The sequence below is a fragment of the Canis lupus genome, chromosome 27 (genome assembly GCF_048164855.1).
Source record: "Canis lupus baileyi chromosome 27, mCanLup2.hap1, whole genome shotgun sequence".
Taxonomy (NCBI): domain Eukaryota; kingdom Metazoa; phylum Chordata; class Mammalia; order Carnivora; family Canidae; genus Canis; species Canis lupus.
In genome coordinates, this window is record NC_132864.1 from 20,924,385 (window position 1) to 20,947,506 (window position 23,122).

Here is a 23,122-nt window from a genome sequence, read left to right on the forward strand (position 1 = left end):
TATGCCATCTTCAGCTGCTCGACAGTTATCTTGACAGATACAAGAAACATAGGAATAAATAGTCTATTTTTTGTAGGGGACCCTGTGGCTTCATTATCAAAAAACAGCATTGAATGTACCTCATAAAAACCTGGAACTTAACCCTGTATTTGTTTAATTAGCATGAAGGGCTCTAACCTATGCTGTGCTAGAGACTAAGGAAGCAATCTGATAAAGAACATGTGCTGTTTACCCAGGCTGGAGTCTTAATGGTTTGTCATGTGAACACGTGTGCATTGTTCAAAGTGATCACCCCTTTCCAGAGTGCAACCGTGACGCAATTGCTGACATCCTGGCCATGCATTTTCCATGTGCTTCTGCTGGTGAACTCCTCCACCAAGCTCTCCAACAGTATAAAAAAGCATCTGCTGGCAGGAAAAACAAAACCTGTTCCATAGTCTGGACATATTCAAGGCATGTTACCTCCCCTTGCACACACCTTTCCGGCAGTCAGCAATGCCCAGGTCAGAAATGAAGCCCACGCCTGCCTTCCAGCTCACCTGTGGGCCATTTGTCTGGTCAGTAAAAGCAGAATGTGCCTCCTCTTCCCACCCCACCACAGCTGTCTGCAACTCGTGGCAGTATTAGCTCAGCTTCCAGCACCCCCATCTCTGACTTGGGGGTGGGGGGTAGGGGGAGGAAGAAAAAAGAAAAAAGAAATGTATGTGGTAGATGAACCAAATTGCCCACGTTGTCCTGGATGAGCTTCAAATCATCCACAATTTGATTTGCCCTCTGAAAGATACAGACCCTGGGTTTATTGGAACTCTTCTTATATTTCAGTCTGAAAAATTGAACTGATGGTCTTTTATAAGTCTCTTCTGTGACTTTTAGACTTTCTTCTTCTTTGAGGAAATGGGGGAAAAATTAGAAATGCTGAGTGGGACAGATCACAGGTTTTCCCCTATCTTGTGCTTTTGTGCACAGAATCAGATAAATCAGTACCGGTTTGTTTCACCTGGTAAATTAAGAATACTTTTTATTTTTGTCATAGGAAGTACAAATGTTGGCTTTTAGTTTTTAAAGACAGGCCTAATCCATGGTTTCAACTGAGCTGGAAGGTTAGCAGTCCTCAGCCCTGGGATGTTTACCTAGTCCAGATTCGTTCATTCATTTAATTCAATTATCAATTAATTTCTGATTATAAGTAGAGAGTCTGATCTCCTGATAGGACAACAAGAATCTACAGAATTAGAGGGGGTGATGGACCTTTATCATCACAAATAGAGACAAGTCCAGGTGAGGTAGCCGACCACTGCGGGTAAGAGTCTTGGCTCTGAGTCTGATCTGATGGTCACGTTCAAATCCCAGCTCTGGTACCTCCCAGCCCCATGACCTTAGGTGAGTGATTTTACCTTTCTGTGTCCAGGTTCCCCCACCTGTAAAATGAAGGTAATAATAGTATTTGCCTCCCCAGGTTGTGCTGGGGATGAAATGACTCAAAGTGTGTAAAGTGCTTACAGTGCTGCCTGAAAATTAGAGGTGACTGCTCCTGCCCCAGAAACAGAACCCAGTAGAATAATACAAAGGCAGAAGCATGCCCGCATCCTGCCAGATTTACATGCATGCAACATTCTGCCCCCATCTATTTCCAAAGAAATCTAAATCACCAGGGGCCTGGGTGGCTCCATGGGTTAAGTAACAGACTCTTGGTTTAGGCTCAGATCATGATCTCAGGGTCCTGGGATTGAGCCCCATGTCGGGCTCTGCGCTCAACAGGGTATCTGCTTGAGGACTCTCTCTCCCTCTGCCTTCCCCAAAATATGTAAATAAATCTTTTTTTTTTTTAATCTATATTGGGTTCAAATGGGAAGATCCAGTTCAGAATTTCTTCAAATGCCATGTGCTGACCAGCTCATATCAGAACCACTTGGGTTGCTTAATCAAAATTGCAAAACTCAGACCCTGTCTTCAGACCTACTGAGGCTCTTTGGGGTTAAAGGTCTGGGCATCTGAATTTTTAACAAGCATCTCATGTGATATAATGTACCCTCAAGTCGGGAAAGTATGATTAGAATTAACAAAGAGTGATATCCATGGAGCCTAGAGACTACTCTTATGAATCCAGGAAAGTAGTGTCTCCCAAACATCATTCAAGTGTTACCTTTATTCACAAACAAGCGTCTGCCTTGGGCTCAAGTCATTGATCCCAGGGTCCTGGGATGGAGCCCTGCATTGGTCTCTCTGCTCAGCAGGGAGCCTGCTTTTCCTTCTCCCTCTGCCTGCAGCTCTACCTACTTGCGCAATCTGTCAAATAAATAAAATCTTTTCAAAAATAATTAAAAAAGGGAAATTTATTTCATTAGTGCAAATGAAAAATAGACATCTTGTCACAACTAGATGATAGCTGTAAAAGTAAATATCATTTTAAAAAAATAATGTGATTAAATTCCATATAGACACTGTTACTGGCTGAAGCTCTGAATCTGCAGCAGCATTTGTTAAATAGAAAAAAATCAGCAAGTGTCAGAGAGGTGTTACAGATTTGGTACCACCGAGTGGAGACTTTCTCCTTGATGACATGATTGAGAGGGACTGAAGGGAGAGTAGCTTCCTCGCTGGGTGATTCAGTGTCATTGAATGTTGTGTCTAAGCACCACCTAAAGTCATTTCCTAGTGAGTCAAGGTGCACGCTTTGTGCAGGACTACAATAAAATCTTTGCCTGAAAGTCTACTGACTCTGGACTTGCAAGAATAAGAACAAAAACAAAAACAATGGCCTGGGCCATTCGAGATGCTGATAAGTACAGGACCTGTGGTCCATGAGTCTCCAGGACCTCCCTCAGATGTCACTCTCAAAGGGCAAGGGTGTCACAGATCTGGATTAGGCTCCAACTACCCACTCATCTGTGGTTTGTAACCTTGGGCAAGTCTCCAGAAACCTTCTTTGCTACAACATAAAATGACATACTTGTTTAAGCCAAGATGAAATCAAATGATGTTTGAAAAGCCTTAACACAGAGGATGACTAGTGGTTGATGTTCAATAAATGGTAGCTTTTTAAAAAAGTTTTAAATTTATTTATGATAGACAAAGAAAGAGAGAGAGAGAGACAGGCGGAGGGAGAAGCAGGCTCCATGCCGGGAGCCCGACATGGGACTCGATCACGGGACTCCAGGATCACACCCTGGGCCAAAGGCAGGCACTAAACCACTGAGCCACCCAGGGATCCCAATAAATGGTAGCTTTTAAAAATTACCAAGACTTCATATTTTTAACCATTTTTGATAGAACTCTTTGTTTCCTAAATACAGTGAAGCTTGATGACTCAAGGTTATTATTTTGAATGTCTCTGCAGTAATTTTATTGTCATTGGACACATTTCTAACACCTTCCCATATTCACCTTCTTCTTTGGCCATTCCACATATGAAGTGGGCTAATAACCAAGACAAATGTCCACCGATAGAGAACTGATTAAAACACAGCAAAATTACATGGGCATCCAATAAAAATGCAAAAAAAAAATTCTCTAATAGTAATCAAGAAAATACAGGGGTGCTCAGAGCCTGGGTGGCTCAGTTAAGTATCTGCCTTCAGCTCAGGTCATGATCCCAGGGGCCTGGGATCAAGTCCCATATCAGACTCCTTGCTCAGCAGGGAGCTTGCTTCTCTCTCTCCCTCTGCCCTGCCCCTTCCCCCACCCCCACTTTTGCTCATTCGTGTGCTCTCTCAATCTCTCTCTCTCTCAAATATATAGGTAAAATCTTAAAAAAAAAAAAAGAAAAAATACAAGTTCATGCAGTGAAGTATCATTGGTCCATCAGCATTGCAAATATTAAAGAGTGCAATATTATCTAAGAATATAGCAGATAAGAATGGTAGTGTAAATGGGTACAACTCCTCTGGGGGACCTATACTCTTTGACCTAGCAATTCTACTCCTAAAAATCCATGCAAGAGAATCTCTTCCTCATGGGCACAGAATAGTATGTGCAGAGCCCCAAGTACTGGTAAGGAGGTGGAGAAGTTAGAACCCTTGTGTGTCACTGCAGAAAACAGTATGGTACCTCCTCAAAAAATTACCATGTGATCCAGCAATTCCACTTTTGGTCATATACTCAAAAGAACTGAAAGCAAGGACTCAAACAGATATCTGCACCTGGATGTTCACAGCAACATTACTCATCATAGCCAAGAGTGGAACCAACCCAAGTGTCCATTGACAGATAAATAACAAAATGTGGAATATACATGCAAAGAAGTATGATTCAGTCATGAAAAAGAACAAAGTAAAAAAAAAAAAAGAACAAAGTAGTGAGAGATACTACAACATGGATAGCCCTTGAAAACATTATGCTGGGCAGCCCCGGTGGCACAGCGGTTTAGCGCCGCCTGCAGCCCCGGGCGTGATCCTGGAGACCCTGGATCGAGTCCCATGTCGGGCTCCCTGCATGGAGCCTGCTTCTCCCTCTGCCTGTGTCTCTGCCTCTCATTCTCTCTCTGTGTCTCTATAAATAAATAAATAAAATCTTAAAAAAGAAAAGAAAACATTATGCTAAGTTTATTTAACTTAGACGTAGAAGGACAAATACCACTTACATGACATACCCAGCATAATCAAATCCATGGGGGCACAAAATAGAATTGTGGTTTCCCAGGGCTGGGGCAGGGGGCAGTGGGGAGTTAGTGCTTAATTGGGGACAGCGTGTCAGTTTGCAAAGATGAAAAATTCTGGAGACAGATGGTGGTCATGGCTGCACAACAATGTGAATGTGCTTAATGGTACTAAACTAAACATGGTTAAAATGGTAGATCTTATGTTAAGTATATTTTATCACAATTTTATTTATTTTTTAAAGTAATCTCTATGCCCAATGTGGGGCTCAAACTCACAACCCAAAGATCAAGAGTTGTATGCTCTACCGACGAAGCCAGCTAGACGCCCCACCACAATTTTTTTAAAAAAAGAGTGCAGAGCTAAGCCAAAAACTGTCACTTTTGAGCAGAACTTTGATACCCTGGTGACTTTTTTCTTCTTATTTCATATTCAAGACTATGTGTAATAGGGGGACAGAGGACATCACAAATCTGGTCTCAAAATAAGCAGAATGTCACTGAGTTTATCTTTTATTTTTTCATTCTGTTTCTATTTGTCTTCATTCCTATAAAACTACTGACAGAAAACTGCTAATGTTTGTTAAATAATTAATAATCAAACAGTTAGGCATTGTGATAAGTTTGCTCTTCATAAAACTGACAGATTGTGAAGATTCAATAAGATAACATGTACAAAGAGCTTAGCACAGTTCCTTAGTTGTTATTGTTGTTATTTTTATCTCATTTAATTCTGAAATCATTCCTATGACATAGGTATTATTGATATCCCCCTCCATATAGGCAAGAAAAATCAAGGTTCAGAGAAGTTAAGTGATTTATCCAAGGTACATGGCAGAGTTAAAGCTAAAAAGCAGATCATTGAACTCCAGAGTTATTGCCCACCCACTATGCTGATAATATTTTGTCAAGTCTTCAATTTCATAAGAAGAAAGCTCTTTTAAGTTATGTGCTTTTCAACTATATTATTTTGTTTTTTTGTTTTGTTTTAAGATTTTATTTATTTATTCATGAGAGACACACGGAGAGAGAGAGAGAGGCAGAGACGCAGGCAGAGGAGAAGCAGGCTCCATGCAGACAGCCTGACATGGGACTCAATCCCGGGTCTCCAGGATCAGGCCCTGGGCTGAAGGCAGCACTAAACCGTTGAGCCATCTGGGCTGCCCTCAACTGTATTATTTTGAATAAAGGTTTATATTATGACCATATAAATTTTGTTTTCTACCAAACCTTAGTAAAGGTGGTTTGTTTCTAAGTATTTTCTAAGGGCTCCAACATCTCTACTATAGGTCTGTCTACAATATGTTTTCCACATTTCAAAGAATCAGTTTCATATTTTTCCTGGATTATTTCATCCCAGAGACTGTTTTCTTGCTCCAATCAGGATAAGTTGTTCTCTAGGGCCTGCTGCATAGCTGTCATTTTGAATCACCTCGTTGCCACCATCCTCTGAATTTCCTTTGCCTTTTGTCCATTTTGAATCTCCTCTTCCTTGAAGTCTTCTCTCACTATTTCTTATTTTGCTCTCATTTTGTTGGAGTACATTTCCAAAAGCTTATTGAAAGAGGTAGTTCAGGGATGCCTGAGGGGCTTAGCAGTTGAGCATCTGCCTTTGGCGCAGGGCGTGGTCCGTTCCAGGGACCAAGTTCCACATCGGGCTTCTTGCGAGGAGCCTACTTCTCCCTCTGCCTGTGTCTCTGCCTCTCTCTGTGTGTCACTCAAGAATAAATAAATAAATAAATAAATAAATAAATAAATAAATAAACCTTTTAAAAAAAGAGGTAGTTTGTGTCCCTGCCTCCCTGAAAATACCTTTGTTCTAATGTCACTCTTCAGTTATAGTTTGGCTGGGTATAGAATTCTAGGTTGGAAAGCTGGTGACTACTCTCCCCTCAGGTATGGTACATCTATGTCTAATACATACTTTTTTAAATTATTATTCCATAATGTTGTTTTATTTTTTAAAATATTTTTAAAAGTAATCTCTGCACCCAATGTGGGGCTCGAACTTACATTCCCAAGATCAAGAGTTGCATGCTCTACTGATGAAGCCAGCCAGGAGCTTCAACATTTTTTTGTCAGACTCTATGCCCAATGCAGGGCTTGAACTCATGGCCCCAAGATCAAGAACTACATGCTCTATGGATTGAGCCAGCCAGGTTCCACTCCTTAATGTTGTTTCAGTGAGGTTTTTAGAAGAGGCACAAAGACAAATGTAAAGTATTTGCTCTTTCATGTTCAACTGGAAATCCCTCCAACAACCTTTTGTCTCTCAATATTTGTTGAAATCTTTTATCTGTTATTGTCTCTCCACCCATTCTCTTTGTCCTTGTAAGTTAGTACATTTTCATCCCTTTATTATATTTTAGCCAGATTTTGGGAAGAAGAAGAAATAAAGATGTCTCCCAATATGCTAGTTTTAATTGGAAATTCCACAATGGTTTATTAAATAAAACTCAAATACCTTGAATCATATAATAAAATATCCATGCATATGAACAGAGGTGAGCCTTCCAGGGGATGGATTTTCTGCCCTCTTTTCTCTTTGTCTGAGGAGAGAAGATAACCTTATACTCTCTTGTGAGATTTATACTCCTCAGCTCAACTTGGCTAACACCTAAACAAGGCAAATTGCTTCCTGTGCACATAAATTACAAATGCAATCAGACTTGGTTTTCCTATTTATAAACAAAGTATAAAAAAATAAGCAGGATATGTGATCTCCAGGTCTAAATCAGATTTTTGCTTTTATCTCGATCTTTTTTTATTTTTAAGAAGGGGACAGAAAAGTAATTAAATACATTGGTGAAGGGATTATGATTAAAATACTAGTATTCCATATTTTAATTAATTAATTAATTTTTAAAGATTTATTTATTTGTGAGAGAGATGGCACATGTTGGGGTGAGAGGCAAAGTGGCAGAATCTTCAAGGTGACTACCTGCTGAGCACAGAGCCCAACACGGAACTTGATCCTTCAACCTATTAACTCAAACCAGAGCCAAAACTGGGAGTTGGAGGCTTAACCGACTGAGCCACCCAGATTTCCATTATATTCTGTATTTTTAGAGAAATTTAAAAGCTTTAAAAAACCCAGACAGTTAGAGATGCCAGAGTGGCTCAGTGGTTGAGGGTCTGCCTTCAGCTCAGGGATGATCCTGGGGTCCTGGGATGGAGTCCCCCATCAGGCACCCTGCAAGGAGCCTGCTTCTCCCTCTGCCTGTCTCTGCCTCTATCTCTCTGTGTCTCTCATGAATAAACAAACAAAATCTTAAGAAAGAAAGAAAGAAAGAAAGAAAGAAAGAAAGAAAGAAAGAAAGAAAGAAAGAAAGAGAAAAAAGGAAAAGGGAAAAAAAGCCCAGACAGTTAAATAGTGGTCTACAATCTCAAAGGCACTGTCCTTTACTCTCAAATGGGTTTCTGCTACAGGTTGATTTTTCTGAAAGAATACTGAAAGAATACTGAAACAGTTTGAAGTATAAAAGTTAGCACTCAACATTTGTGAAAAGAAGCAGGAAAAAGCATGTGAGATAATAGAAAATATACATGCTTATCTCTCCCTCCAGCTCCTGGCAGAGGGCTCCTGAAACCCTTGTGATTTCCTAAGTGATAAGAACTCTTGGACAATTTTTTGATCAAAGAGGTGACTCTCTCTGGCCTCCTGGATGAGCTCCTGGATGCAGGCTAGCCACTAGAAAGACCAAGCCAGGATTAGAAGTTTGGAATTTTCAGCCTCACTCCCTATTCTTTGGAGAGGGCAGAGGGGCTGGAAATGGAGTTAATAATTGATCATGCCACACGAAGAAGCTTCCATAAAATCCCAATGCTCTGGGATTTGGAGAGCTTCCAGGTTGGAGAAAACATCCACATACTGGGAGAGTGGCATACCCCATACTCCTCGAGGACAGAGGCTCCTGCACTCCGGACCCTCCCAGACTCTCCCCCGTGTATCTCTTCATCTGGTTCCTCATCTATATCTTTTATCGTGTCCTTTCATAAGTTGGTAAAAGTAAGTCACTGTTTTTCTGAGTTCTGTGAGATGCTCTGGCTAATTAATTGAATCTGAGGAGGGGATTGTGGGAAGTCTGATTTATAGCCAATGGGTCAGAAGTACAGTTGCTGAGCCTGGTTATTGCAACAGGCATCTGAAGTGGGGGTTGAGGGGACAGTCTTGTGGGATCTGATGCTACCTACAGATAGATAGTGTCAAAATTGAGTTGAATTGTAGGACACCCAGCTGGTATTGCAGAATTGCTTGGTGCAGGGAAAACCCCCACATATCTGTTGTCAGAAGTGTTGTGAATGTGGTAGTCCTGTGAAAGTAAAGGAAAAACACAGGAGGGAGAACTGGGGTTTTTTCTAAACAAAGCAGAATTGAGCAGAGAGAAAAGTCCAGCTAGAGTGGGCACCCAACAAAGCCTCCGCCCAAACCACAGGAGGCTCTGCAGCAATGATTGCCTGTGGGAGTTGTTGGACTTGGGCCGAAGTAACAGGTTCCTGGAGGCCGAAGTAACAGGTTCCATCCCACTCCTGCCTCCCTCAGCCAATCGGTATGAGCTTCCCCAGAAAGGACACGACCTTAGATGAGCAGCTTTCCCCAGCTGAGGCTTGAAGCCAAAGGAGCTAACAGCGGAGCCCATCTCTTGATGATTCTCCTGGCAATGGGATAGTAGTCTTTCCTTGCATAGGATCTGGGCAGCCCATCTCACTGTCCATCATTACAGTCTGAGTCTCCTACAGCTGCTGTAACAAATTAGCAAAAACAAAACAACATACATTTATTATTTTACAATCCTGGATCATCTCGTTGGGCTAAAGGCAAGGTGTTGGTTGCCTCTAGGGGAGAATCCATGGCTTTGCCTTTCCCATTTTCTAAAGACTGTTCACAATTCTTGGCTTGTGACCCCTAGCTAGCAACACATTACTCCAACCTCTGTTTCCACAGTCACACCTTTACTGATTCTCCTGCCTCCTTCTTTCATTTATAAAGACTCATGATGACCAGGGGCCCACTAGGATAATCTAGGATAATCTCTGCATTTCAAGATCCTTAACTTAATCTCATCTGCAAAATCCCTTTTGTCATGTAAGGTACCATCTTCACAGGTTCCAGGGATTAGAATATGGATATCTTTGGGGGACCATTATTCTGCCTACCAAAGTTACCAAAGAGATATTTTAGAGCAGCTGGTAAGAGTAGCACCAACCAGGTACATTAATGTGATCCCTACATTTGTCTGCAATCATATCTCATGTGAATCCAGAGTTTATTCTGACTCAAGTACTGTGCTAAGTGCTCAACACGAATACCTCATTTATTTCTCTCAACAATTCTGAGATAGGCACTATTATTATAATCTTTATTTTGCAGATGAGGAAGTAGAGACCCAAAGAAGTTAAGCTATTTGCATTTGGTCAAACCCTCGGTAAATGGAAGAATCCTGATTTAAATCCTGGTCAGCCTGACTCCAAAACTGGTACCCTTGATCACGTCTTTCTAATCCTCCTTTGCTTTTTGCTAAGGTTGGGTCTTTTTTTTTTTTTTTTTTTTTTAAAGATTTTATTTATGACATGGGGATCCCTGGGTGGCGCAGCGGTTTGGCACCTGCCTTTGGCCCAGGGCGTGGTCCTGGGGACCCGGGATCGAGTCCCACGTCGGGCTCCTGGTGCATGGAGCCTGCTTCTCCCTCTGCCTGTGTCTCTGCCTCTCTCTCTCTCTGTGTGACTATCATAAATAAATAAAAATTAAAAAAAAAGATTTTATTTATGACAGAGAGAGAGAGAGAGAGAGGCAGAGACACAAGCAGAGGGAGAAGTAGGCTCCATGCAAGGAGCCTGACGTGGGACTCCATCCCGGATCTCCAGGATCGCAGATGAAGGTGGCACTAAACCGCTCAGCCACCCAGGCTGCCCAGGTTGGGTCTTTAAATTGCCAGCCACAGCCACCATCCTTCACCCTACATGCCAGCTCGGGGTAGCACAGTATAAGGGCTCTATAAATATTTGTTGGATCGAACTCTGAAAAATGTAATCCCCTGCCAGTTTCACACAACCATTAGGCCATTCCCAAATTCCCATATTCTTATTCTCACATCCAATAAACTTTTATTGGGCATTTATGTGCCTGGCGCTGGCGAAATTCAACAATGAATAAAACATGTGGCTCATTTCCAGGGAGCTCACTTTTCAGGGAGGGAGTACATGATTTTGACCTCAGAGTAATTTTTAATTTCCCTCTTTTTTTATTCTTTTGCACAATCAGCGATGAATTTGAAAACAGGAAGCGTCATTGTTATTGTTTTTGGACAATTATCTACAATTGGAACCTGAGGAACAAGAAAAGGAGGCTAGAAGTTCTTTGGAGCTTTTTTTTTCATATTAATATATATATATTTACCATGCACACACATGTAGGTAGGGGTGATTTTAGGTTTTTGTTTCCATTTTTAAAAATGGAAGTATGTTCTATATATTATTCTTATGCTTGTTTTTCTACTTAGGAATGCACAGTGGATGCATTTCTAAGCTTGCTTTCTCTTAACTGTTTCATTTCCCTATTGATATTTATCAAAATAGTTTTGAGTGCTTTCCCCAAAAACTGCCAGGATAAGAAATTCCTTTTCTTTGTGGCTACAACAACCTTGAGATCTACCTTTTACTAAACCATCTGGTGCCTTGTCCCCAGAACGGTTTTACCAAAGCTTAAATTTGAAGGTCTCTTCTCTCCAAAATGTCCCCAATACCTACAGGATAAATCCAAATCTGTGCCCGTTGGTCTTGCAGAAAGTGATTTTCAGAATCTGGCCCCCAGGGATGCCTGGGTGGCTTAGTGGTTGGGCATCTGCCTTCAGCTTAGGGCGTGATCCCAGAGCCCCAGGATCGAGTCCCACATCAGGCTTCCCACAGGGAACTTGCTTCTCCTTCTGTCTACCTATGTCTCTGCCTCTCTTTCTCTGTGTCCCCGCCCCCCATGAATAAATAAATAAAATCTTAAAAAAAAAAAAAAAAAAAGAATCTGGCCCCTAGAGCTATTCAGCCTCCCATGGTAGACCTACACGTACAACCCATGCCCTCCCCGCCCCCCCCCACTGGCTTTCTTCATTCTTAGTGGTCTTCTTGCAGACTAAATGCACAGTCTGCCTTGAATCTAGGCCTTCCAACATCCCTCTTCCCTGCCTCTCTATCTCCTGAATTCTAATCACTCTTGGAGTCTCTGCTAAAGCATCACTTCCTTAGGTTTTTTCTAGGCCCCTCCTAGCCTGGGTCTTTGTTTTATTTCCTTCATCCTGCATCATGCTAGAAATGAACTCCACGTCTGTCTTGCCTGAAATTCTCTCTGCCCCACTGGAGGGTCTGTCTCCTTCACCTGCTGAACGCCTCCCCCATGACCTCATTCCAGGCATAGCACAGTTGATGGCACATTGCAGGTGTTGATAAATGTTTGCTAAATGAGTGATAATGAATGACTCATGGGGAAATTTTACCGCTTCTGGTTAATATACAATGCGTAGGTGCAGTCTCATGTTGAATATTTGGTTCCACTGACAACGATAAAGAGAAAAATCACTTACCAAGATGAAGACATCCTAGTTTCTTTTTCAAAAGTACTTCATCTATTTTAAGAGTTGTCCTTTTCTTGTGTTTATTAGTTTATGTGTGGCTTTAATCATTGGAAACCAATTTATTTTAAATGGGTCTTTAGTAAACCAATTATCTGAAGCATTTGGGATCTGATCTTGTTGTTTGTTGTTTCTGTTGACTCTTGCTCATGGTGAATTCTTTGTGTGTTTTGTAATTTCAAACACATAGATCTTTATTTGTGGGAATCCAGTACATCTAGACTGAAGGTTTGTCCTTCCAGAGTTTGTTTAGCTCATTTCTTGGTTTGAGGGTTCCTCATAGTGTGAATTTGAACCCCAAGCCTAAATTAGTATAGTCCTATTGTGACAAATTCTAAGGGGGTATTTCTTTTTTTTTTTTTTTTTTTAAGATTTATTTATTTATTTATTCATGAGAAGCACAGAGAGAGAGAGAGGCAGAGACACAGGCACAGGGAGAAGCAGGCTCCATGCAAGGAGCCTGATGTGAGACTCGATCCGAGTCTCCAGGATCACACCCTGGGCTGCAGGCGGTGCTAAACCGCTGCGCCACCAGGGCTGCCCTAAGGGGGTATTTCTTTCCCACTCTGGGTCCAGAATAAACGAAATAAGCTTCCTTGTTATCTCCCTATGTTGGCTAGATGAAATTTTCTAGTCCCTCCATCCTTTTCTCTATAAGGGTGTAGCTCTTTGAGGGTCTTTGGGTGGAGGCCACAATTCCCTTCCCCCCAAATTTTGTCCCCTGTCTTTGGGACTTTTACAACTGAAACCCCTCCCCTGATGCATGTAGACAATCCTTACCAGTTTGGTTTTCACCTTCTGTTTTTCTGACTCCTAAAGATTATTCCTGTTTTCTGGTGGTGTTATATTTTATCCAGCATTATCTAGATGATTATTAACTGTGGGGAAAGTTTTTACATTATCTAGTCCAAAATAATGTCCCCAAATGGAAACTCAGTAGACTAGTTTATATTCTTTCCCTCAGTATATGTGCATGAACCTGTTTTTTTAAGTCACTTTGTTCTCCTGTTATTTTCTGTATATTTACCACTTTTCTCCTATTCTCTTCCTACATTTACAACAGTTACATTACAGAACAAAATGCCTTAAGCTAATAATGTCTTATGTATAAACTAGACTTTTCTTCCCTTAGTATTTGGCTCCTATTACTGGTTCTTTTTCACCTCCTTTCCTAACTATCCTTTTATGTAATTTTCTAGTGAACAGGCACCAAATATAGCTAGTATCTGATCCATATGTCACCTGCTAATTTAAATGTTCTTTTCTTAAAAAAAATCTATCCCAATTTTGCAGATAAAAAAAAAAAATCCTGAGGTCGACAAAACTGCTAGCAATGTTTCCATACATACCATTGTCAAAATGCTGGCAAATTTGGTAACATGAGGTGGCCAAGTTTTTAAAAATTCAGTACTAGTATTGCAAGTCATATTTATAATTTGAATAAAAATTCTAACTTACTTAAAACATGTTTTAGGCCTAGATAAATTTCTTTTGGCCTTAGGTCTAGGAATACATGCAGACAAGCATTTCTATTGATATACAAGTATATCAAGTGTACTTTATACAGATTATATTAGCAGCCTAGGAGTGCTTAGCAGAGGGTCTGGTTTGTAAGGCTGTTCTTTCTTACAGCTTCCTTGAAATTTCTCATTTACATCATAACCAAGTGAAAATGAGATAAGTATTGAAAAAACTACTTTTGTCATTGCTATAGTCAAGGTTACATATTAGCTAACTTATAAATAAATCACTCCCCGTGACAGAATTATTAGCAAATAAGATTGTCTATAAGCATAGCCACAAAACTTTTTCAAAAGGACTTTAAAATTTCCCGTCATTATGACAGCATTGGTTAATGAATATTCTACTTGTCTTTTCCTTTCAACCTCCAAAATGTTTCAAGAGTTAGTAAGTCCTGGGACGCCTGGGTGGCTCAGAAATTGAGCATCTGCCTTTGACTCAGGGTGTGATCCCGGGTTCCGGGACCAAGTTCCGCATCAGGCTCCTTGGGGGAGCCTGCTTCTTCCTCTTGCCTATGTCTCTGTCTCTCTCTATGTCTCTCATGAATAAATAAATAAATAATCTCAAAAAAGAAAAAGAGTTGGTAAGTCCCAATTTTAATAGAAAATTGCCACTGTGATGTTATCTATTGCTGCTATATAATAGACCACATCCAAATGTAATGGTGAAAAATAACAACCATTTTATTTGCTCATGAATCTGTAGACCAGGAACTAGGGCAGGGCTCAAAGGGACAGTTCATGTGTGTTTCCCATGGTGTTAGCTGGGGTGGCTCCCTGTGGGGCTGGAGGACCTAAGATGGCCTCACTCATAGGGCTTCAGCTAGAATGGCTTGAACAACTGAGGACCGCATAGGACAGCTGGGCTTCTTTCCTTGTGGTGTTAGCTGGACTCCCTCATGTCTCTGGGGCCTTCTGGCTATCATCTGAGTTCCTGGAGTCCCCCTACCTTGGCTTCTTTCTCCAGCAGAAAAGCCTGGACTTCTTGACACAGCAGATGGTATTCCTTCTAGCTAAAGGGTAAGGCCTTCCAGGCCTCAGCTTGGAAGTTCTGGAATGGCACTGTCACCACATTCTCTTGGTCAAAGCAAGTCAAAACCAGCCTTCAAGGAGTGAGGAAATAGAATCCAGGTGTTGAGAGCAGGAGCTGCATGCAGCCCATTGGGACAGAAGGAATGGGCAGCAACCATCTTTGCAGACAATCTACCACGGTCACCTTATTTATGTATCTTTGTATTTTTCTTTTTTTTTTTTTTTTAAAGATTTTATTTATTTATTCATGAAAGACACACAGAGGCAGAGACATAGGCAGAGGGAGAAGCAACCTCCATGCAGGGAGCCTAACGTGGGACTTGATCCCAGGACCCTGGGATCACAGCCTAGGCCGAAGGCAGATGCTCAACTGCTGAGCCACTCAGGTGTCTCTTTATTTATGTATTTATAAATAACTGGTACCCATTCTGTTTATAAAGTTGTTACAAATCAAAGGAGAAGTTATCTACCATAGCTTAGTACTAGTATTGGGATAGTTTGTAGTAGTTGGGATTAAAGATGTCAAGGTATTTTCCCAATAAAATATACTTAAGGCGGGGTTTGAATGTCACTGTAGTTTTTCAGCACTTATAATTTCAAGTGAGATGGTCTTGCTTGGTTAAAAACAGTAAAGCTTAAGCTAAAGTCGCCTAGTCCTTAAGACCTAGGAGGATCTTTAGTTCATTACCTCTGCGTGTGTCTTCTCCCTGGTGGTCACATAGGAGGAGTACAGGGACACATGAATACATGATCTTGTTTTCTTGTTCTCATAACATATTGCAGGCTTGGACCAACTTTCTAATCCCACTAATTGTTTTTTTAAAGAAACAACACGATTTTGATTTTGCAAATTTTATCACACCAAGTTCTCCACAATCGGGTACACCAAGATCTTACCATTGAAACCCTTCCTGGTGTTAAGCAGATGGATAATTTTGAAATATGTACGTATGGAATTAAGTTACATGATTATCCAAATATGCCAACTATTTCCATGGCATTTGGAATTATGCAATGGAAAACGTTTCTAGTGATGCCTTTTTATGTGTTAATTTAGCAAAATTTATTCTCAATTATAATTTCAAATCACCTGAACAACAAAAGAAAATTAGAAGCTGTAGCAAAACCAAGAGCTTATTTGAATTTAGCATTAAGAAAACATTTTAGGGGTGTCTGGGTGGCTCATTCTGTTAAGTGTCTGCCTTTGGCTCAGGTCATGATCCCAGAGTCCCTGGATCAAGAAACACTTCTGGCTCCCTGTTCAGCAGTCTGCTTCTCCTTCTCCCTCTGCCTCTCCCATTTGTGTGCTCTCTGTCTCTCTCTCAAAAAAATAAAATAAAATAAAATAAAATCTTAAAAAAAATTTTTTTAAAGAAAGCATTTTAAATTAATTGGCATAAACTGAAGATAACCCACATTTAACGAGCCAGTTCTAGTTGACATTTGCCAAAATATGACATACTGAATATGTTGTTTTTGTCCAATATCCCTTAAAAATTTAAGAAAAAAATTAAAGCAGAGGGTACAAAATAATTTACTCCCATGAAATTCAGGAAACTTTAATTAGATACCCCTTTAAGAAAGGAAATTTGCTTTCATTAATTTTTTAAAAATCTGTACTTTAAATGACCTTTAAATTTTAAGACTTTTTCAAGACACAATTGTCCAATCTTCATATTAATGAACATGCCAGATATTCTAATTTCCTGCACATTTGCCAAGTATCTTCAGTTTGGAATAAGATTGATTTCTAAGCTGCCTCGCTTTAAAAACAACAACAACAACAACAAAACTTTCTCTTAAGTTGAAAGGATTTTTTAAAATTTTTATTTATTTATTTAAAAGATTTTATTTATTTATTCATGAGAGACACACACACACACAGAGAGAGAGAGAGAGAGAGAGAATGGCAGAGACACAGGCAGAGGGAGAAGCAGGCTCCATGCAGGGAGCCCGACGTGGGACTCGATCCCAGGTCTCCCGGATCAGGCTCTGGGCCGAAGGCAGTGCCAAACCGCTGAGCCACCTGGGCTGCCCAAGAATTTTTAAAATATATTTTGAACATCTAGATCTTTGGAACACTTAAAATATCTTCAAGTTTAAAAATTCTTCACATTGACTTGGGGAACCCTTGGTTCTTCAATTTTCAGTATTGCTCTCTTGTTTTATTTTTCAGTATTGCATTTATTTAAAATAAATGTATTTTGGGGCACCTGGGTGGCTCAGTGGTTGAACGTCTGCCTTTGGCTCAGGTCATGATCCCAGGGTTCTGGGATGGAGTCCTGCATCAGCCTCCCCACAGGGAGCCTGCTTCTCTTTCTGCCTAGGTCTCTGCCTCTCTCTCTCTGTGTCTCTCATGAATAAATAAATAAAATCTTTAAAAAACAAATAAATAAAATATGTATTTTTTTTTTTATCACATTGCCATTGAACTTGGGCCAGATGCTTTGAAAGAGTGAGTCTAGGGAGATTGGAGGAACAGGACGAAATGTCTATAAATAGCAGTTCTTTGTATAGCATCTACTGTATAATAAAGTGTTGTGTAACTCTGCCATGCAACGTAAATAATGATAGTAATTTGCATTTTCTTATTACTATTCGTCCTTGAATTGAATCTGCAGTCTTTTGCCAATATTAAGGTCTATTTCTTACTTCACTACATCCCCCCCCCCCCCCCCGGGGTCCCTGCTATGATGAGAGAGGGGAGAGAAACAGTCCCCTTGTTTTGCAACACAGACTGTACAACAGGTACACACCAACTGCTTTTTGCCTCGTGATTCTGTTGCATAGACCCAAAGGCAGTGTGGTCTATGGCTGGACCTACTAGACAGAGCCAGGATAATGTAACTACACTTCCATCCACTGCTTATGAACACCTTTTCCTCTTTTTTAATCAAGATGGCCCTAGAGATTCTAGCCCAGGGCAATTATGCTGGACTCAAACTGGAAGGAATCAGGAAGACTCTAGAAGAAATATTTTTAAAATTTCATCAGCCCAGAGGGCCTATTATTAGTATGACTGAGAAATTAGCTGGACTTACTTTCTACTGCAGACTCATCACAAAAAAACTCAGGTTTTTTGTTTTGTTTTGTTTTGTTTTCTTTTCCCCAAGCAATTAAGCCTCTGAATCCTGGAGCATTGGGTTTGCCCAGCTCAGGGGAGCTTAGGTGCCTTGAAACTTTGGGACTTGGAGTTGAATTATCAAAATGCTAGGCGCTTAGCAGAGGAGAGGTGGGAGTGTACTGGAGAGACCAGTGGCCCTACTCTCTGAAGAATCCCACCCTAAAGATGCAGAACAGCGGTGAGGAGCAAGATGGTGGGAGAGAGAGACATTATGTGGTATCTGGGGCTTCTCGGCTGAAATCTGCACACCAGCTGCTTGGAGACCTTGTTAAAATGCAATTCTGATTCAGGAGTCCTGGATTGGGTCCAGAGATTCTGCATTTCTAACAGGCTCCCAAGGAGTGCTTATACTATTGGTTCTGGAACCTCACTTTGAGTTAGTAAGCAGGCGAGGAGGAGAAGGTGGAAGAATTTCAGAGGAGGGGCACAGGGAAGTCTAAACCTCTAACTTTAGGACAAAGAGCGTCTATTCCAACAGACTACAGGAAAAACTGAAGACTAAAAGCCCTTCCTCAAATGTTCCGGCCCATTTCCCCACAACCTCTCAGCCTTCTTGGATGACGCCAGGCAAGGGAAGGGACCCAACTCCCACAGAATGAATTTCCAAACTCCCTTGGCTTGAGGAAGAGACAGTGGAGGACTTGGAGCCACATATTTAATTTAGAAAAATTTTAAAATGTGAATTTTTTTTGAGCCCCTGGAGAAAATTGATATGAATCACACTCTCAGTCTCAAACTTAAAGCATATCAGATTCAGGAATAAAAAAAATAACCATTTCTTAGTTATTCAATAACACACATTAGGGGATGATGAATGGATTTCCCTAAACTCTGACATGGGGCATTTTGAGGCTTCTGACAAGAGAAAGTCACTGAAGGGGAAACATGTCCCCAAGGATTTATGTCCCTTATCAGTCTTTGATTTTGCTGTGGTCACCAAAGAAGATGGCCCTTCCTCTACACAAACTCTTCAAATTGCCCTTTGGGATTTTTTTTTCCTTCTTCAAGTCCTTGTTCTTCATTTAAACATGATTTCACCAGTATAAACATGCTCAGGAGAAAGACCCACTTTGATTTTCTTCTGCCAGCATCTTCCAAAGATAGCCTCGCATCCCTTTCTCTCATAAGAACAAATCTTAAAAATAAACTAAGGCAGTAAGTGCTGTGTCTAAAGCCAAGTTTGTTCCAAAGCTGAGAGTAATAAAATCCAGGGCTCCCTTTCCCTAATTCAATTTAAGAGCAAATGTCTTTCGTTGGTAATTTTGTTTGTAACTTCTGATCCTGCCATCTCTAGGACCTGCTGTTTTATTAAAGCATTTCCAAATCTGGTTCTGATTACATAAGAAAAGTTTGTGCCTATGCTCATGAATGTCACAATTCGCATGGAGATACCAGCTTGATTTACCCTTAATTCCCCCAGATTCTTGCCCAGATTCTTACCCTTAATCTAGGCAGAGGGTAAGAAGGGATAATTCCATCTTTTGCCTGGTCATCTGTACTTGAGAAAGAAAAAGTCACAAAGTGATCCAACATATGTTCCTGACCAGATTTTTTTTTAATTAGTTGTCAATATTTAACATACAGTAGGGGCAGCCCTGGTGGTGCAGCGGTTTAGTGCTGCCTGCAGCCTGGGGTGTGATCCTGGAGACCCCGGATTGAGCCCCACGTGGGTCTCCCTGCATGGAGCCTGCTTCTCCCTCTGCCTGTGTCTCTGCCTCTCTCTCTCTCTCTCTCTCTCTCCCTGTGTCTCTCATGAATAAATAAATAAAATCTTTTAAAAAAATACAGTAATTTCACAGAAAAAAATCTAAATTTATGATTTGCCTTTAAAAATCCTAAATTCTGAAAAAAATAAAATAAAATAAAAAATCCTAAATTCTGGCAACATTTGGCAGCCATCCCTCATAGCTGGATACTGGCAAAGTGGATGTTTGTGATCCTTTGTCGCCAGCATCTGACCCCTCTTCTATATTCAAGAATGTCCTCAGTTCACAAGTCTTGGTGGGAGGCAGACATTAGTCCTTGCCATTCAAGCTCTGTATCAGGGACTTGCTAGCATGCAGCCCCAGCCTGGACAAGCAGGCATATCTTCCCAGACTCGAAATGGGGTGCTAGTTTCAGTTAGCATCCAGGGAAGGAATGGGTGAATTCTTTCCGACAGTGGAAATGGTGAAAGCAACATCCAGTTTCCAGGGGCAGCGAGGGGGCAGGGGCCTCTGAAGGTCGGAAGCAGCTACACTTTCCTTACTGGTTGGTTCCGTGGTGTAATTTGGACTATGGTTTCAGTTCCTTGGCCTGTCTTTGTCCCATTTTCCAAGTCGGGGTCTCCAGCCTTCTGATGGATAGTGAGCCAGCCAATATTTTGTTATAGCATTCCTTTTCTGCTTAAATCTTCCATCCATCCCTCTTGCTTTAGATACTAACTCCCAGGCTGCTTAGACACAGGTGAGCTTGTAATTTTGGTCTCTTACCTCTTTCTCTTTAAAGTGACAAAATCTTTCTCCTGGGAGAAAGGCGAAAGACCACTCAGAACAAGCTTCCACAAAGTTCGTAAGAAGTTGTTTCCCAGAGGGCCCGCCCCCTCCTCCCCTTCCATCTCATTAGGCAGAACTGGGTCACATGCTCACCTTTATGCAAATCAGGGGACTAGGATTGCTGTGATCGGCTCAGGATGGGCCCTAGTTCGACTTGGGTTGACTCTCATCACCTGGGAAGCTTTTTTAAACTGCCAAGGCTTGGTCCCACTCCCAGAGGCCAAGTTTAATGGGTCAGACTGGATCTCAGGTATTGGAATTTTGTAAAATCTTCAGGTGCTCTTAATGTCATCTCTCAGTCTAGGCCAGCCTCCTACCCACGCCCATTTTACAAATGCCAATACTGAGGTCCAAAGACGTATTAAGTAACTTGCCCAAAGGACTATACCTCCGATTAATTCAATTAATAACAGAAACAAACAAAACCATACACACACACATTAAATGGACACCTCTGTTTTTCCAGAGTATGCATGTGAGCACCCATTCTCATTCTTAGAAAGTGAAGTGATGGGGACCTCAAGGACTGAGAAACAGTAGATCTCAAGGACTGAGAAACAGTAGAGGGGAGGGCAGTGGTTCTCAAACTTGAGTGCATCAGAATCCCCTGGAGGGCCTGTTACAGCACAGATGGCTGGGCCCACCCCCAGAGTTTCAGATTCAGTGGGTTTGGGGTGAGGAGAAGAATAATTAACATTTCTAACAAGTTCCCAGGGGATACACCTGCTGCTGCTAGGCCAGGGACCACACTAGCTTAGTGGCTATCAGTCTGGGCTATAGGATCACACAAAAGATCCGGTTGTACCCCTTACATCAAGTCACAAAACCTACTAAATTTTTGGGCAAGTGACCTAACATGTCTATGAAATGGGATTAATGACAGTGGCTTAGGCTTATCTTGACACCTGAGTGAGTACAATAAATGTAAAGCAAAGCACTTAGAATAGTGTCTGGCCCATCATAACTGCCTAATGAATATTAGCTATTATCATTCATTCATTCATTTATTCATGGAACAATTATTAACTAAGTGTTTCCTTTGAGCCAGGCACTGTTCCAGGCACCAGGTGTACAGAGGTGAATAAGTCAAAGCCTTGCCTCCCAGTGAGCTTACAATCCATTGGGGAGGCACACAATACATGACTTTGTAAATATAAAATATGTCACACAGAAGAATTCTACATCCCAAGCTGACTGAACAAGCAGGTGCACACAGAGTTTTACAAGAACTTTGTTCAGTCTCACTCATATCTTCCAGCTCAAGGAGGTAGTGGTATGTTTCTTTCTATTGCAAAGACCCCTTAGCAGAATGGCTATCTATATGTCAATTATATTTGTATTTATGTAGGCTTTAAAATATTTTTACATTATATATGATATATGATTTAGTTTTATACATTACATCAATAACATAATTCATATTATATTTTGTATTTTAAAATATTTTATATTTTTATATTCATATATATTCATTTTATATTCACATATATATATTCATCTTTTTTATATCCTAGGAATTGGCTGACATGATGTGGGAGGCCAAGAAGTTCCAAGACCTGCTATCTGCAAACTGAAGACTCAGGAGAGCCAAGCGGTGTCATTCAGTCTGAACCCAAAGGCCTGAGAATCAAGAGTGCTGATGCCTGAGGGCAACAGAAGATGGATATCCCAGCTCAAAAAGAGCAAATTCACCCTTGCTCTGCCTTTCCATTCTATTCAGGCCCTCAGTGGATTTTGATTCCCCCAGAACTGGTGAGATAATCTTTACTCAGGCCACCGATTCAAATGCCAAATTCTTTCAGAAACACCCTCAGAGACACAGCCTCCAAATATTTTACCAGCTTCCTGGGCGTCCAGAGTCCAGTCACGTCAACACATAAAACCGACCCTGGTGGGCATCGTCACACCAGCCAATTCTTGAGTAGGCTTTTGCTTGAGAGGAAACATTTGAAACACAAATAGGGTGGGTGGAAAGTGCTAGAAGGGAAGAAGAGAGTAAAGTGGCCATGTACCAGATGCCACACATGTGTTACTTGATTCTCGAGACACCTTTGGAGTAGAGGTTATTAGACTAGAAGAGAGGCAAGCTGCCCAAAGCTAAGCAGCAAAGTGGCACACTAAGGGCCTCAACAACCAGAGTTAGAGTTAGCCACAGTCATACTACAAACCACATCTGACCGCCCTCCCCACCTTCTTCTGAGTCTATAGGCAGGGGCTAGTGTGAAGCATAGTCACCATCATGTATTTGCCCAACTGTCCCTCTACTCTGTTCCTGGGGCAGGTGCCAGTGATGTAATAAGATGCAAGGAGCGGCTACTTAAAAAAAATTTTTTTTTTAATTTAAGGGAGAAGGAAAAGCAGACTCCCTGATGAGCAGGTAAATGACGCAGGGCTCAATTATCAGGACCTGAGGTGAAAGCAGATGGTGCTTAACTGGCTGAGCCACCCAGGTGGCCTAGGAGTAGCTACTTCTGGCATCTGTACACTCCTGACTCAGGCCAGCCTCATGTCTTCTCCCTTCTCTTCCTCATGTCCTTCTCAACATGTTAAAAAAATAACAACAAACAACTTTATTATGGATAAAGCATGTGATCTGTAATATGTAATACATATTGCTGGGAAATACAGATCAGCAAAATAGAAGAAAATAAAAGTGCTCCATAATCACCTCATTGCAGAAAAAATTTCAATACTGGTTC

The 23,122-nt window shown here is 41.1% G+C and overlaps 1 protein-coding gene and 1 long non-coding RNA gene across 23 annotated transcripts in view; one reads left to right on the forward strand and one right to left on the reverse strand.

Annotated features, from left to right (window-relative positions):
• The window catches only part of LOC140619389 (uncharacterized), a 32,697-nt gene extending 10,295 nt beyond the window's left edge, over positions 1-22,402 (forward strand). The window contains exon 2 of the long non-coding RNA XR_012019281.1: positions 21,938-22,402. This is a non-coding gene — a long non-coding RNA (uncharacterized lncRNA). The remainder of the gene's footprint in view (positions 1-21,937) is intronic.
• The window catches only part of KSR2 (kinase suppressor of ras 2), a 446,504-nt gene that overhangs the window by 417,116 nt on the left and 6,266 nt on the right, over positions 1-23,122 (reverse strand). For 16 of the 22 annotated variants that reach the window (XR_012019279.1, XM_072802692.1, XM_072802709.1 and 13 more), the window contains 3 exons: positions 22,262-22,400; positions 540-654; positions 233-404 (listed from right to left, as the gene is read on the reverse strand). The exons of 1 other annotated variant lie outside the window; for it this stretch is intronic. The gene's annotated coding sequence lies outside the window, so the exon portion shown is untranslated. Of the gene's footprint in view, positions 1-232; positions 408-539; positions 655-22,261; positions 22,401-23,122 lie in introns of all 22 variants that reach the window. 5 more of the 22 variants (XM_072802706.1, XM_072802693.1, XM_072802694.1 and 2 more) reach the window with 5 other exon arrangements.